An 18356-nucleotide genomic window follows, 5' to 3' on the forward strand; every position below is an offset into this window, starting at 1 on the left:
TTTGCCGACCAGCCGCGGTTTCCGGCAGATTACTTCAGGCGCCGTTTTCGCATGTCAAAGCGTTTGTTTATGCGAATTGTCAACACATTGTCCGCACGTGTTGAATTCTTCCAAACAGGTCCAGATGCAACCGGCCGGCAAAGTATCACGCCGTTGCAGAAGTGTACGTGTGCCATCCGACAACTCGCTACTGGGCAAACGACCGACCTCTTCGACGAGTATTTGCATATCGGTGAGTCCACTGGAATCCTTTGTCTAAAAATTTTTTGCGATGGCGTTCGTTCAGCCTTCGGTGATGAATTCCTTCGGGTACCCACCACCGATGATTGCCAAAGGTTGCTTCGCCTTCACGAATCAGTCCATGGCTTTCCCGGAATGCTTGGCAGCATTGACTGCATGCATTGGAGGTGGAAGAATTGCCCGACTGCTTGGAGGGGGCAACACTTAAGCGGTCACAAAGGCGGCGGCCCAACACTTATCCTTGAGGCGGTCGCCGACTACCGCCTATGGATTTGGCATGCATATTTCGGCGTTGCCGGATCCAACAACGACTCGAACGTGCTCTATTCTTCACCACTCTTCAATGATGTGATGAATGGTGTAGCACCGGCGATCGACTTCACCATCAACGGAAATACATACCACATGGGTTACTATCTCGCCGATGGTATCTACCCAAGGTGGTCGACTTTCGTGAAGACGCTCAGCAACCTGCACGACGGTTCTTTTTGTGCAGCGTCAGGAGTCTGTGCGGAAAGACGTCGAAAGAGCCTTTGGGGTCCTTCAAGCCCGATTCAACATTGTGAAGGCCCCGGCTCGGCTGTGGTACGTGAATAATATCGCCGACATCATGTTCACGTGTATTATCTTACACAACATGATTATAGCCGACGAAGGACCGATGACAGCTAGCTTCTACGACGAGGATGAAGCCGGAAGCTCAACCGCGAGGTCTCCCCCACGCCGAGATGTGCATACGACGGTGGGCCAGAGGATCGAGACAAGGCACACAATGCACGATACTCGAACCCACATTGAGCTACAAGAAGACCTAATCAAACACATGTGGGCGAAATTCGGCAACGAGTAGTGGTTTTTTTAATTTTAGGATTTTAATTATGTAATTTTTAATTTTTAGGATTTTAATTATGTCTTTTTAAATTTATTTGTAATTTGTAATGTTATTTCGGTTTTTAATGAATTTTCATATTATGGAAATGTTTTTGTTTAATTGAATTTTAAATTGAATTGTGCTCGTCCTTGCGGAAGAGCACAACTGTGGGTGTTGTGCTCTTGCCAGAGAGCAGGCAGAAAAAGTGGGGTCGGGCTCACAACCGTGTTCGCTGGGATGCTCTTATATATGTGACATAAAACGTCATGTTATTCGTCATCATCACTTAGTACAAAAATAGTGATGATCAATTATCAACAAACCAATTTATGCAACTTGCTTCGAAATTAGTGGTTATGTTCATGCTTATAATAGAAGGCACGTTTTATTTAATCTCCAAAGTTAAGTAGTCCACATTGTAGTTTTTAAATATGCTTCTTGCTTTTTTTCCATAAAAGTTTCAGCCAACCTATTATCTATATGCTATACCCCACATATATTTTTCACTTTAATGTTCTTGAGGGAGTGAGGGTTATTAATTATGCACTTAATAGTAATATCACATGGCTAACTATAGATTAACTCATTCAATAGTAACTAGTAACGATTTCAAGCTTAATTAATTTTATTCTATGATGCCATTGTATGACTCTTTAATTTTGTTCAAGTAATTTTAACCTCTAAATTTAGAGATATAACTTAAACTAGTTAAAAATAGATAGTCAAATATAGCATAAAGTCATTAATGTAGTTTTAATAAAATATAATCGATTTATGGATTTTCACTAATACGTAGCTTAGTATGCGACAATCATCACCACTATACACCCATAATTTGTTATGCATGGTGTAAATTTAGCAAATTCTTTCCATGCTTACTAAATCTTTACACACGAGGTTGATGCTGATGTTGATGTTGATGTTGTGTGAGCGGAAGTCTTAGAGCATCCACAATAGCGCCTAGCGCACCGCCTAGCCGAGCGCCGGTGCTAGGCGGTGCGCTAGGCGATCTATTGCAGCCGCCTAGCGGATTTCGCGAAAAAAACCCGCCTAGCGCTCGGCGGTTCCGCGGCGCTAGGCGGTGCGCTAGGCGATCCGCTAGGGGCTATTGCAGCGTCCGGATCGCCTAGCGCACCGTCTAGCACGAATTTTTAAAATTTTTTTTCCAAAACACTATATATACGCGACTTGCCTGTCATTTTCATTCGCACCACTTGTATTAACGAGTACTCTCTCTATCTAAATTTCTGTACAAGATCAATAACGGTAAATGGATCTCAACAACGAGCCTACTTCAGGGAGTAGCGGATCTCAAACTCCCCCGATCCCCGTGGGAGGTGGATGGAGTCAGATGCACCCATACTACAACATGTACCCGTGGCAGCAGATGATGCCCGAGATACCAGCGGGGGGAGTCCGCCGGGGGCGTTTACGGCGATGTCGGGGTGGGCACCCAATGTCCAGATGCCGGGGTGGGCACCCGGGATGCAGATGATGCCCGGGGGGGTACTGGCGACGCAGGGGACGCCCGCGACACAGGGACGCCGGGGGACGTCTATCGCCCCAATTTTGATTTTTCGACTGGTTCGTCGCACACATCGACGCCAACGGAGGCTGCGCCTCCGGCCCAGTTTGACACTTTCTCCTTCGATGACTTGGGGTTAGATCTTTCCGGTGTTCCGGATGCTCCCGTTCAAACGGGGGGCGCAGGGCCGGGTCGGGGCGCCCCAAAGAAGAAAGGCAAGGGGAAAAGGGTCGGCGAGTCCTCGCAGCCGGGTGAGGACGACAACTTGGTACGGAGGAGGTGGACGGACGCGGAGAACGTCGCGCTGTCCAAGGCGTGGGTGAGTGTTTGCGACGATCCTCTCGTTTCGAACAACCAGAGGATCGTCAACTTGTGGGGCAAGATAGCAGCAGCCTACCAGAGGTTTTGCCCGGAGGGGAGGCCACGCAATGGGGAGGATTACCGGAAGGGTGGGACCGAATCAGGGTTGCGGTCTCCCGATTTTCGGGCTTGTACACCAACCCCCTCCGCATGATGAGCAGTGGGCAAACGGAGGACGACTGCAGAAGGATAGCGGAGAAAGCCTTCCCCCTGAAGGGGATGTACAAGGAATTCACCTACTGGAACTGCTATCTTGTGCTGAACGACTCCGAGAAGTTCCGAGTAGGTGTCGACTCTGGCTGGCCGAAGAAGCAACGGTTGAACTATTCCGGTGATTTCAGCGGCAGTAGCGGTGGTTCCCACGACCTCCCTGAGACGGCCCAGGAGGTCCCGACCCCTCGTTCGTTTGCTCGTCGTACTCTCCCGGTTTGGCACAGGCGGGCTCAACGGGAGGCGAGGGGGGTCGCCGGGGGTTCACAGGAGGTCCAGTCGGCATCCCCCTTTGGCCAATCCACAGCGGATCTCAAATTCTTCGCGCGTCAACAAACGCGCGCTCAGATGGTCAAGACGATGGCCGAATGGCGGGCGGCGGTGGACCCCGTGGAGAAGAGTTTGCTTCAAACATTGCTCCTGAGCATGCAGGAGGATTTGGAGGCGGCACGGAGGGAAGCCACCGGGAGTAGAGGCGGCGGCGACGGAGGCGGAGGCGATGGTGGCGACAGCGACGAAGGAGACGACGACAACGACGGAGGAGACGACGACGGCGACGAGGAGTGAATTATTGTATTTTTTAAAAATTATTGTAATTTTTTTAAAATTATTGTACTTTTTTTTAAATTATTGTACTTTTTAAAATTTTAATAGTACTCCCTCCGTCCCGCACTACTCGCACTTATTTCCTTTTTGGGCGTCCCAAGTTACTTGCACTCTTTCCATTTTTAGTAAAAAATTTCACCTACAGCCGTCATTTTTGACTTTCCTATACACTCATTCCTTAATCTCCGAGCCGAAAAGGAAATGAGCGAGTAGCCCGGGACGGAGGGAGTATTATTAATGTTTCCCGTATATGTCTCGTAAATTAAATTTCGTATATTGTGTGATTGTTAATTATTTCATTTTGTATATATTTGTTAATAGTGATGTGGATATTATGTGGCTAAACTATGGCTAGGCTATTGCTGGGCTATTTGCTTATTTTGATGATGTGGCAGGAGGATTTTTAGTGCATATGATGTGGCAGTAGCTAGGCTATGCCTGAGCTATTCCTATTGTGGATGGCCTTATAGATATGATGAGTCTTTGACTTTCATTCTCTCGTAACTTTTTTTATTAATCCTACACGCAATGTTGATGTCGTGTGTGTGTGGAGTTCTGATAAATCTAATGAGTCTTTTACTTTCATTCTCTAGTAATTTTTTTTATGGTGTCCAACTATTCTTAATTGATTACATAATTATACAGTTAACAATGTATAGCACTATATTTTTGTCAAAATTATAAGAGTCATTTTGCCTTTTCTATTTCACTTCTTTTCCTTTTCTTTTCAAACTCAAATCCAGGTCGGATTTTATTCGCGTACGCATTTGCAATCCTCCTTAAAGATAGTCATTCTATCATTATGTTATCCATGGTCTAATAATATGAGTTCATAATTTTAGCTTTAATACATGACTCAATATCTTTTTTTCTTTTCTACTCTGTATAACTTAATTTTCAATCATTCTAGTATCAATTAATTAATTTACTACCGTGAGTTAATTACTGGAATATGAGCATATATATGTAATATGTCCTATAATAATTGCTATAAAAATGAAAGAATGCAACTCTTTGGGGGTTGAAGGGTCGGTTAATAAAGCATAATAATGGCCTTTTCAAGAACTATAAATTTAATAGTGGGATCTATATATAAATCAAACTTTTAACATAATTAGCATAATAAATCGAGGTGTTTGCCTAGTTAGACAGACAGGCAGTCACATAACCTCGATGTAATTTATATTTTTGTGAGCACGGACTCATCTTCATGAACTCGAATTTTTTTCCTGATTTTTCCTTTATCAAAATGGAATCTTGCTTTAGAGGTCTTCGATTTTTAAATTTTCTGTATTGGAACCTCTATGTTTGTGTTTCTTCTGTTGAATTTTGCTAACTAGGGTATGCCTTTGACTTCTTGATTGACATCTTCCTAGTACAGAAACTATTATCACTGTTTTTGTATAGTTCTTGCTGTAAAATTTGTAAAGATGTGGCTATGTAATCTATGTACAATGTGGCTTTCTACACATGGAGCTTGAAAAAAGTTTGGACAAAATAATACTCTTTTCCTTGTCTGCAAAATGTGGCTATGTGCGTTGCACTCAAAGAGCTTGTTAACGGGGTGGAACTAACACATAAACATGTGCATCTTCATCATTCCTGTTCTTTGTTTAATTTCAGCCAATGCCCGAGTCAAATATTTAGTGTCCCAAATGAGGATATGCATTTGTTAGAACATGTGATTTTGGTTATTAAAATCTGCATTTATAGTGTATATGGATATGCTATAATATCTATGTCTATGTTTATGTCTATTTCTAATAATATACTATTTATTGTCTTATTGCAAGAGGTAACTAGAACCATGAACGACGGTTACTACAGAATGAATTCCTTTGAAAAAAATCTCGAGACACAAGGTCAGTAATCGGTCATCGTTGAGGGTGATCTTTCATATATAGTTCCACCTTCATTCAATTCATTCAATTATGTTTTCATTGATAAAAAGCTTGCAACATCTCCACATTTTATATACTCAGACAGCAGTGGGCTCGGGACTGGTACGAGGGCAAGGGGAGATCGTACAAGGCGAAGTTGGTCAGCACGCGAGGAGGAAGTAGTAATGTGGACCTTGAAAGATCTTGTTGCTCGTGGTTGGAAAAGCGACAATGGTTTCCGCTCTGGATACTTAACACGGATTGAAGAGGTCCTCAATAGGGAGTTCCCAAAATCGGGAATAAAGGGAACTCCTCATGTCAATTCTAAGATATGTCAATGAAAGTACTAGCCCGATGATGGGGTGCGTACTAAACAAGCCCAACAGCAATGACGGCCCATCAGCCCAAAGCCCAAGGAAGAGTATGAGTTCGGCATTACCAAAGAGTTCGGCCTCAGCCTACAGCTCGGTAAAAGCCAACCTATCAAGCTCTGCTCTCAGGTCGTCATCAAGCTCTACTCTCAGATCGGCAACCAAAGCAGGAGTATGAGTTCGGCATTACCAAAGAGTTCGGCCTCAGCCTACAGCTCGGTAAAAGCCATCCAATCAAGCTCTGCTCTCAGGTCGGCATCAAGCTCTACTCTCAGATCGGCAACCAAAGCAGTTCGGTCTCAGTATTCGACCGAACAAGGAGTTAGTGGACCCATACAGGATGTCCAACACACCCACTACCACGTGGTGTCAACTCAGGCCACGATCGTAGGCCATGACCTACGCTACATCCACGATCTTAGGCCATGACCTACACGACATCCACGACTTAGGGTGGTGATGCAAGCCACGATCTTAGTTCAAGATATAAATAGAACTTAGATCAGATAGAAGAAGGTTAAGCTCTCTAGAGATAAAACACCATATAGCAAATAGCAAGTTTGTATTTGTAAGCTGTAGAAAACAGATCAAGCAATACAATCTTGCCCTCCCTTCTTCCCGTGGACGTAGATTTACTTCAGTAAATCGAACCACGTAAATTCTGTGTGTTGTAGTTTTCATTCTCTACCAGCTTTTACTAACATCAGAAATTCGCGGATCCATCACTGGCGCCGTCTGTGGGAACCAGAGAACCAAATTTGTGATAAAGCGAATTTTTGACCATTTTTTCCACCCAAAAAATGCATACCAGATCGCAGAGTACCCGTATTCCTGCCCGTGAGAACCAGGAGGAGGCCAATCCATCCCATAGGTCTGGAAAACAGCCTAGGGATAAATCCACCACCAGTTCTCATGGCGGAGGAACAAGTCGCTCCAAAAATCGTCCCACTGAGTCTTCCCAGCAGCCCGATTTGAACGAGGCTGTCAAGCTGTTTTTGGCTGAAAAGCAGGAGGAATTCTTAACCTTCCTGCAAAAAAGCCAAAAGCAGCCGGAGACGAAAACGGCGGATTCTCCCTCTCCCTCCATACGAGACAGTCACTACCGCAGTAGTGTCATGTCTTCCAGGAGAAAGAATCCTCGGTACCGGAATCACAGGAGAACTCCATCTCCTCCATACCGAAGAAATGTCGGGTTCGCCGTGTACGGAGCATTGAGGACTCCGTTCTCGGACGATATTACCCGAACTCCCCTACCACAGAACTACCGAACTCCGTCGATAACCTATGACGGACTCGTGGATCCTCATGATTTCTTGGGACGCTATCAATATAACATGGCGAACCAGGGTCTCAACGAGGTCCACATGTGCAAGCTGTTTCCCGAGCTGCTCATCGGGAACGCGAGAAGGTGGTTCGATAGCCTCCCCCAGGGCAGCATCAGATCTTACCGAGATCTAATGGATGCCTTCCACAGGAGGTTCTTTCAGAAAGCGGAAGCCCGAATCACTTCGGCTCAGCTGCTTTCCATTCGTCAAGGTCGCGACGAAAAAATCAGCGACTTTATGACAAGATTCCACAAGGAATGCTTGCAAGTAGACGATCTCAACGATCTGCTTGTCATCTCGGCATTCCAAAATGGAATCCTGCCCGGAGCTCTCTACAGGAAGCTCGTTGAGTGCGGTCCGCAGACAGCTCAGGAAATGTGGGACATTGCGGACCAGTACTCCCGGGCCGATGAGGCAGACCGTCGCAAACGGTCGTTAGACAGCTCATCGTCCCGAGGAGACAGAAGAAAGCCCGATCATAGCGATCAGGGGCATCCTCGCCGGACTCCATTTGAAAGAATTCAAAAGGCTCCGGTACAAGACAGATTGGGACCCCGTCTCAATCCCGAGAAGCCGCCCGCTCAGTTCGTACCGCTGAACAAGCCGAGAGCGGAAATTTTCGAACTGCACTCTGACCTGTTCGAAAAGCCAAAGCGGATGACGAAATCAGCCGCGCGCCGACCCCGGGATAACTACTGCTCCTACCATCAAGACCACGGTCACGATACCGAGGAGTGCAGAAACTTGGCTGCAGGTATCGATGTTCTTGTGAAGGCAGGGACATTGAAAAAATACCAAAGCAAGCAGTCAAAGAAGAATAAAAAGCAGAGAGGTGCGAACTGCGCTCTTCAGGATCTGAAAAGGCAGCCGGATCCCGAAGACGATGACGAGCCGCAATATGATGGAGTAATCCAGACTATCGACGCTCTCCCTGCCGGGAAGACCAAGTCGTCCCTGAAGTCAGAGCGCAGAGGCTCCAATCGAGAGGAGCCAACGCATAAAAGGCTGAAGCAGGACGAAGTGATTACGTTCTCGGATGCTGATCCCGTCCCGGCCATCTCTCCTCACCAAGACGCCATTGTCATCCAAGCCGGAGTGGCAAACAAACTAATCCACAGGGTGTTTGTGGATACAGGAGCGTCGGTTAGCATTCTTTTTAAAGAGTGCTTCGACAAACTAGAAGTGGACCCAGCTCGGCTCAGTCCGGCTCCGCTTCCCCTGAAGAGCTTCGCCCAGGAGGACACCCGCCCTGAAGGTATTATCAGCCTTCCGATCACGGTGGGGAAAGCGCCTACTAGCTCCAGTACGATGATTGAGTTCTTTGTGGTAAAAGCTCGGTCTCCGTACAACATCATCCTGGGAAGAGACTGGCTCAACGCAGTTCGGGCCGTTTGCTCTACTTATCATCTCACCATCAAGCTCCCCACTAAAGGGGGGATAGCGGTCATCCGAGGTGATCAAAAGAGAGCAAAAGAGTGTCTGCAGATTGCGCTTAAAAGTGCCGAGCAATCAGATCGGCATCATCAAGCATAGCAATCACAGCAGCCGGAGTCAGAGGCAAGCGAAATTACCGAAGTCACACCAGAGCCGAACTCAATGACCGTTCAGTTATACGAAGATGATCCATCCAGAACGGTCAAGATCGGTTTCGCGGGAACGCCTCTACTTCGGGAAAAAAACCATCCAGCTCCTCAAGGAGTACAAAGACGTCTTTGCATGGTCTCCGTTGGACATGACCGGAGTGCCCCCCGAGGTAATCACTCATCGTTTAAATATTGATCCTTCGGTCCGGCCGATAAAACAGAAGCAAAGACTCTTTGCGGCAGAACGAAGTCAAGTCATCCATGACGAAGTCCGTCAATTATTGAAGGCGGATGTGTTATTCGAAGTGAAGTATCCTTCGTGGGTAGCCAATCCTGTCATGATCAAGAAAAAGGAAGGAGGATGGCGGATGTGCATAGATTTCACCGATCTAAATAAGCACTGTCCCAAAGATTGCTATCCCCTTCCGAACATAGATAAAAAAGTAGAAGCTTTGATCGGCTTCGAAATTTTCTGTTTTCTTGATTTATACAAAGGATACCATCAGGTTTTAATGGATGAGATTGACGCTTCAAAAACGGCCTTCATTACTGATTTCGGCATTTTCGCTTATAAAAAGATGCCATTCGGTTTAAAGAATGCCGGAGCCACTTATCAAAGGATGGTAGACAAGCTTTTTCGGCACCTGATTGGAAAGGAGGTCGAAGTATATGTTGACGATATAGTCGTCAAAAGCAAAAGCACTTCGGAGTACGAGCACAACCTCAAGTCCACTCTCAACGTGCTCAAGAAAGCCAACCTCAAACTTAATCCCCAAAAGTGTACCTTTTTGGTAGATTCGGGAAAGTTTCTGGGTTGTTGGGTTTCAAAGGACGGACTCAAGGCAAACCCCTCAAAAGTTCAAGTCGTTCAGAACATGGCAATGCCGAAGTCCATACATGACGTGCAAAGGCTAACCGGATGTCTAGCCGCACTGAATCGATTCCTTTCCCAAGCAGCCGAAAAGCAACTGCCGTTCTTCAAGGTGTTGAAAAAGGCACCAAAGTTCGAGTGGGGAGCCGAGCAGAAAAGGGCCTTTGACGAGCTCAAAAGTTATCTAGCCGAACTTCCTATTCTCTCTGCTCCAACCGAAGCCGAAGTACTATTCTTATACTTAGCGGCATCGGATCAAACCATCAGCGCGGTGCTTGTACGAGAAGAAGGCCTAAAGCAGCTTCCCATCTATTTTACAAGCCGAGCATTAAGAGGTCCAGAAACCAGGTATCAACCTCTGGAAAGGATTGCTCTAGCATTAGTAAATGCAGCAAGGAGACTGCGGCCATACTTCTATGCTCACAAGGTATGCGTCTTAACTGATCTGCCACTTCGGCAAGTGTTGACCAAACCAGAAGCATCAGGCAGAATCGCCAAGTGGGCTATAGAGTTGGGAGAGCACACAATTGAATATCTACCTCGGAAAGCCATCAAGGGACAAGCCTTGGCGGATTTTCTTGCAGAAGCGAAGTTCGATCAAGCAATTCCCGTTATTGCCGAACAGAAGAATTCTGCCAATGCCGAACTAGCACAGCCCTTGGAATCCGAAGTAGAGCCGCCGGACTGCTGGAGCGGATTCGTAGATGGAGCTTCAAACAAGATGGGAAGTGGAGCTGGTATTTTACTTGTCGCTCCCGACGGACACGAGGTAACCTACTCACTTCGTTTCCTATTCCGCACTACTAATAATGAAGCCGAGTACGAAGCCCTCCTGGCCGGACTCCAGTTAGCGCAAAGTCTGCTCGTCAAATCTCTCAAAGTCCATTGTGATTCACAAGTCATAGTAAATCACATGTTGGGTACAAGTGAAGCTCGTGACGAGAGAATGAAGAAGTATTTGGACAAAGCGCGAAGCATCAGCCGAAGTTTCTCCTATTTTCGGATAATCCGCATTCCCAGAGCGGAAAATAGCCGAGCAGATACCTTAAGTAAGTTGGCCTCAGATCCGAGCTCAAAGGTGGAAGAATTAATGCATCGAAGCATTGATGAAGCCGAGGTACATTCAGTATCCAGCTCGCCGAACTGGATGACGCCGATCTTGCGGTATCTGGATCAAGGACAATTGCCCGAGGATAAGAGAGAAGCTCGGAAGATCACGTGCCGAGCACTTCGGTACGAACTTCATGAAGGAGTCCTCTTTAGAAAGTCTTACCTCCAGCCGTTGTTGCGGTGCGTAGGACCAGAAGAGACGGACTACATCCTCAGAGAAGTTCATGAAGGATCGTGCGGTAGCCACATCGGAGCCAGAGCTTTAGCTACAAAAGTTCTGAGATGGGGATATTATTGGCCAACCATGGTACAAGAGGCAGTGCAGCTCGTCAAGAAGTGTACGAAGTGCCAAATTCATGCAAATGTCCCAAGGATGCCGCAGACCGATCTATACACTATGCAAAGCCCTTGGCCTTTCATGCAATGGGGCATAGACATAGTGGGACCACTTCCTCAAGCTCCTCGGCAAATGAAATTCCTTATCGTTGCCGTGGACTACTTCACGAAGTGGGTGGAGGCCGAACCACTAGCTACGATAACGAGCTCAAAGGCATTGGACTTCGTCTGGAAGAACATAGTGTGCCGATTTGGCATACCCCACATCCTCATCTCGGATAATGGGACTCAGTTCACCGACAAGACGTTCAAGAATTGGTGCCAAGAGCTGAACATTCAACAGCGGTTCACTTCGGTCTCCCATCCCCAAGCAAACGGACAAACGGAAGTAACGAACCGGATTCTGGTGAAAGGGTTAAAAGCTCGGTTAGAACAAGCCAAAGGACAATGGGTAGAAAATCTCCCTCAAGTCCTATGGTCCTACCGAACTACACCCAAAACCTCCAACGGTGAAACTCCGTATAGTCTGGTGTACGGCACTGAAGCCGTAATTCCGGTGGAGATCGGCGTACCCAGTCCCCGAACTCTAAATTTCTCCTCAGAAATGAATGACGACGGACTGAGAGCAGAACTAGATCTCGCCGAAGAAAGAAGAAGAGAATTGGCATGCATAAAAGCAGCCAAGTATAAGGAGCAAGTAGCCCGGTATTATAACCAAAGGGTGAAAAAGCTTCAATTTCAAGTGGGAGATCTCGTCTTGAGAAACAACGAAGTAAGCCGAGCAGAAAAGCTGGGCAAACTCGAACCCACATGGGAGGGTCCATATCGGGTGTCAGAAGTCCTCGGCAAAGGGTCTTATAAATTGACTCACATGTCAGGAGAACAAGTACCCCGAACATGGCACATCTCCAACCTCAAGAAGTTCCACTTGTAAGAGACAAAAGTCCGGTCAGTCCGTCTCGTGTCTAGTTCGGTCATAGGGGTATGTGTTTTTATTTGTTTGTTTTTTACTTGTACCTTTTACTTGTCGTTTTTTAAAAAAAAAATGGGTTTAAAGTTTTTTTCCTTCGTCTTTTTCATTTTTTCTCTATGTGTTTTGTCTCGATGTGCTTGTCGTCTCTTACAAATGGTACCAAGGTATATCGTTCTTTAAAGACTGATCCCCTTTTTAGATCGATTATTAAAGACTATTGTGAGTCCAAGCTTCTAAGGAGGATATAAGACCACAATTCAGCTTAACAAGCAGTCCGTCTGAAACGAACTGCAATAAGCCAACGATTGTGAGTCCAAGCTTCCAAGGAGGATACAAGACCACAATTCAGCTTAACAAGCACTTCGTCTGAAACGAACTGCAATAAGGGAAAGTCCGATCCACGCGATAAACCTCGCCGAATTAGGACGACCAAGTTCGGTCAAAGAAGTTTACCTCATAAGACCGGGGACGACCATGTCTAGTCAAAGAGGTTTACTGCATAAGACCACTTCGGTTAACAGGGAAAGTCCGATCCACGCGATAAAACTCGCCGAATTAGGACAAGGGAAAGTTCGATCCCGGCGACAAAAAATCGCCAAATTAGAACACAAACCAAGTCCGGTCAAAGATGTTTATTTCATCAGACCAAAGACGAGTCCGGTCAAAGATGTTTATTTCATCAGATCAAAGACGAGTCCGGTCAAAGATGTTTATTTCATCAGACCAAAGACGAGTCCGGTCAAAGATGTTTATTTCATCAGACCAAAGACGAGTCCGGTCAAAGATGTTTATTTCATCAGACCAAGGACCAAGTCCGGTCAAAGATGTTTATTTCATCAGACCAAAGACGAGTCCGGTCAAAGATGTTTATTTCATCAGACCAAAGACGAGTCCGGTCAAAGATGTTTATTTCATCAGACCAAGGACCAAGTCCGGTCAAAGAAGTTTACTTCATAAGACCAAGGCCCAAGTCCGGTCAAAGAAGTTTACTTCATAAGACCGAGGACGAGTACGATGAAATTTTTTCGCTAAGCTGTAAATACAGTGTTAGAAGCGAAAACAAAATTTCATTTTTCAAATCTTGTTCGGCATACAACTTAGCTACCCTACAAAATTGCGTTACGCTATTACAAAGGACTATTCTACTGTCCAGGGTTGCTGAAGTTAAGCCACCTATCTGCAAAATCCTCTGGAAGCCGAGTTCGGTTGTTCCGAGCAGATGAAGAATAAGCAGGTCGACGAGATGCTATCCTCGACCCAACGCCTCTTCCCCGAGCCCGAGAAGTCCTAACACCTCGGCGATGAAGAGTCTCTGCAATAAGCATCTGCTGATCTTGCTCGCTCATAGTCACAACTCCTCGGCGAATTTCAGTCCGTCCCTGTCTTGACGATTCCGGTTGCTCCTGAGCCCGTTCTCGTCTTGACGTTTCCGGCTGTCCCGGAGTTCGTTGTTGGCTGGGAGTAGGATTTTGAACAAGGGAACCAGAGGTTTGATCTGGAGTGCGAGCATCTGTTGGCACGGTATGCCGAAGGAATCTTTCTATGGAGGAGCGCCGAGAAAGAACAATGTCGTACCGAGAAGCCCAGCGCCGTAATGATTTCACAACTTGTTGGCAAGCCGAGCTCTCCAGCGCATTGTTCCTCCGGAGTACATGATATTCCTCCCACAGTTCGTCAACTCGACTCTGAACATCTGATATGGTCAATCCCCCGCGCACACGGATGTAATCCTCGTACGCAGTCCTCTCAGCAACGGTCGTATTCAGCTCGGCCTCCAGATCCTTCTTATCGGACTCTAAGTCTTTGATATCGGCCTCCAGCTTCACTAAACGAGCCAGAAGCTCGTCATTCTTCGTCTGATCGGCTATAGCTCTTTTCTCAGCTTCGTCTAAAGCCGAAGAGTACAGCCGCTTCCAGTAAAGTATCTCCATCTCCTTAAGTACAAAGCAGCTATATTAGTTCGGCAGCTGTACCGAGCAGATAGTAAAATACAATAGGAGTAAAGGCGAGTACGAAAAGCTATACGAAGACAAGTGTAGAGAATTTTTCATTCACAAGGAAAATTTTTTACACTAAGAGGGCTTCAAGGCCATTTTACAAGGAAGAAACCAGAGTAAGAGAAGGGAGACGAAATCATACTCCGCCAGCTTCGTCTCCGGCTCCTCGCTCTGGTTCAGCTTCTTTCTCCTGAGCTACCTCAGCCTCGGCCTCGCCTCCTGCCGGCCTCGCCTCCGCCTCCTGATCGGCTTCCTTCTCCGGATGCCCGGCCCGCTCGACTTCGGCCTCCGGCTCCAGCGGCTCGGCCTCACCCTCTCCGTTGTAAGTCGAAGCGGGTGAAACGGGTCCCACGGAGGCAAAGATAGCCTCCAGGTTCTCGTCCCGATCAGCTCGACAACTCCGGACTCGGTCTGCAGAAAGCAGGACCGAGGATGAAGCGAGCTCCTCAAGGAGCGGCAGATTCTGAAGCCGAGCTGCTATCTCTCGGCTGTACAGAGGCAGCACGACGTCGGCCCCCTGCTCGCCCTTATCGGCAATTAGCCTTACCAGACTACCGACAAAGGCCGAGAACTGGCTGCTCAAAAAGAGTTTCTCCGTGTAAACACGGAGAGCCTCCCCTTGGGCAACCACGGCAGCAGCATCCCTCCGTTTCGTCTGCTCCCGCTGGATGACGAGCTGGTTTTTGGCAAACTGAGCTTCATCCTGGGCCGAAATCCTAGCAGCTCTGGCCCTCTCAAAGTTAGCCTCAGCCTGTTCGGCCCGATGACAAGCAGCCGCCAACTTCCTCTGCATCTCAGCATAGTCATTGGACGCTTTGGAGAGTTCGACGGCGACGAGCTTGGAGAGCATATCGTTCCTCTGAAAATGAATAAAGAAAAAAGTCAACAAAGGGACCACAAAAAATACAGGAAAAAAGCAAGGCCAGAAAATCAAGAAGAGAATTCACCTCGGCGAAGTCCGTGGGCCATAAAAACGGCTCACAGATATGTTCCGAAGGAGGCGCCAAGACCACGTCTTTCTCTGGCGCTCTCGGGGGCTTCTGGGCCTTCCCCCTCCCCTTTGCCGAAGTTGACTCCGGCTTCTTCGGATCCGAAGAGGTTTTTTTGCCTTTTCGGAGTCCTCTCGGCATCAGACGCCGAGCTGGTAGCCTTCTCTCTCTCCGGCTCCTTGGACTCCGAAGATTTTCGGGTAGCCTTGTTCAGCATGTACACTGCCAAAAAGCAAGAAAGCAAGGTTAGTTTTCTTCGTTAAAGCAGTAGAACATAAAGGTAAAGAGAAATCCTCACCCTCGGCCTCTTCGTCCGAAGACGAGATGTCGAACACGACGTCGCCCTTGACGAGCTCAGACTCCGTGTATTGTTTCCTAACTACGGGAATCTTGTTGAGCTCGCCATCGAGCTCGGCCAATGGTTCTAACCGAGGATGAGGAATCACGGACTTCGGCCCTCTCCAGGGGAAGCCCGGAGCCGCTGTCCTATTATAAAAAAAGAAGCGGTTTTGCCATTTCGGCCACTTGGTTTTGCAGAACGCCCTAAAAGGCTGTAAGGGGATCAAGTAAAACCAAGATCCCTTCCTTTTAAATTGGAAAAAATTAAGGATTGCCCGCAGAGACAGATCCTTATCTAACCTACGGAGTTCGGCAGCAAAAGCCGACAAGTGCCTCCAAGAATTCGGAGTCACCTGACCTAAAGGGAGTTGAAAAAAATCAAGAAGCTCTACAAAAGGTGGGGGAAGAGGGAAACGAAGCCCGCATTCTAAGCAGGCTTCGTAAACGGTGGCATAACCCTCCGGCGGGTCGTTAGCCCTATGATCATCGTCGGGAACCACCGCCTTCCCCCCAGGAAAAGAGTATTTTTCGTAAAGGGATATCACAGTATCCTTACTCAAGATACTGTGAAAATACTCTACGGTCTTCTCCCCGGATTCTTTCCGGCTAGAAGACCCCTTACCCCCTTTTCTACCGCTACCAGACTCAGACGAAGAAGAAGCAGACATGGTTCTTACTCTTTGAAAGTTTGAAGAAATCCTGAGGAAATTTTTGAAAGCGGAAGGAAATTTTTCACGCAAAAAGATAGAGAGTGCAGAAGAAGCCAATAGCAAGGTGTTCAAATGATGAAGAAAGGCGGTATTTATCAGATTTGGAAAAGATTTCAAATCATCGCACCGTTTCATATTCCACCTTTTCAGGATTCGACGGCCGGATTTTACTGTCGCATTTAATGCCGCATTTAATGCAGTCACGCGCAGGGCACGTCCCCTGACTTCAGCCTCCCCCGTACCCTTTTCCAGAATGCCGAAGTGACTCGCTTCGCCGAAGTGATTCACTTCGCTTTTCGGGGGGGGTAGTGATGGGGTGCGTACTAAACAAGCCCAACAGCAATGACGGCCCATCAGCCCAAAGCCCAAGGAAGAGTATGAGTTCGGCATTACCAAAGAGTTCGGCCTCAGCCTACAGCTCGGTAAAAGCCAACCTATCAAGCTCTGCTCTCAGGTCGTCATCAAGCTCTACTCTCAGATCGGCAACCAAAGCAGGAGTATGAGTTCGGCATTACCAAAGAGTTCGGCCTCAGCCTACAGCTCGGTAAAAGCCATCCAATCAAGCTCTGCTCTCAGGTCGGCATCAAGCTCTACTCTCAGATCGGCAACCAAAGCAGTTCGGTCTCAGTATTCGACCGAACAAGGAGTTAGTGGACCCATACAGGATGTCCAACACACCCACTACCACGTGGTGTCAACTCAGGCCACGATCGTAGGCCATGACCTACGCTACATCCACGATCTTAGGCCATGACCTACACGACATCCACGACTTAGGGTGGTGATGCAAGCCACGATCTTAGTTCAAGATATAAATAGAACTTAGATCAGATAGAAGAAGGTTAAGCTCTCTAGAGATAAAACACCATATAGCAAATAGCAAGTTTGTATTTGTAAGCTGTAGAAAACAGATCAAGCAATACAATCTTGCCCTCCCTTCTTCCCGTGGACGTAGATTTACTTCAGTAAATCGAACCACGTAAATTCTGTGTGTTGTAGTTTTCATTCTCTACCAGCTTTTACTAACATCAGAAATTCGCGGATCCATCACCCGACGCGTGAGTGGCTTGCAGCAGTGCATCCAATCCATCCGGGTCGTAGTGTGTTGGTTGTGGGCCAGCGGCTGCGCCGTTCCCTCAAGAGCCCGCCGCGCGCCGCAAACGCGGTCTTAAATGCTCACCTTGTCAGTTACGATTCGCTTTTCTCGACTACTTTTTCTTGATCAAAATTAAGAGAAGTCATTAATCATTGTACAGTTGAGAAACCTTAATGATGCCTCACATTTTATATCCTTTTGAGGGGACAAAGAGTTGCTTTTTTCGGGGTAATGCAAAATTGCCTTCATTATTTAATTACAAGTTCCAATCAATGGAGTAATAATTCAGTAAAAAAGAATTCCCCTATTTTGTGGAATTCCCCTAATTTAATATCCAAACTACTTTTTTCGCAGCTAATAAAATCAAACCAAATTGTTTGGGTATTAAATTGCAATTTCTCAGATAGGATTTTAATCAATTGATAACTAATTAGCAATCCAAAATTAAGGCTAATCTTAGCCATTAAATCTTAGCAATATCAATAAAACTGTGTTGATATTTTCTAGTACTTGTGTTGAGATTCTCATGTCACTATGATGATATTTGTAATACACTAGTTGATATAAAAAAACCGTGAAATTATTATGTTACCAGATTTACTATTTTGCCTTTTTGTTGATATTTTATCTATTATTTATTGAAATACATAAATTTTAATCTCATCCACTCATTTTAAGATCTAATGATATATGATTAATTTTAGCCGTGGATTAAATAGTAAATGCATTTTAATATGATTCTCTCTCATGTAAATACAATGTATACATGGAGAAAAAATCACTAAGATATATCGAACACGGAATTAAATTTGATTTTATTTAAAGTTTGGTAATTTTTTGTTGGCATTGACCATGGTACAAGTTTGGTCATGATTGACAGGTGAGAAACACAAAAAGTTTGAATAATTATTATGTTGAATATATCATCAAAATGTTGTTGAATCCACTTTATCCCAGCATATGG

This window comes from Salvia splendens, chromosome 20 (assembly GCF_004379255.2).
Source record: "Salvia splendens isolate huo1 chromosome 20, SspV2, whole genome shotgun sequence".
NCBI lineage: Eukaryota > Viridiplantae > Streptophyta > Magnoliopsida > Lamiales > Lamiaceae > Salvia > Salvia splendens.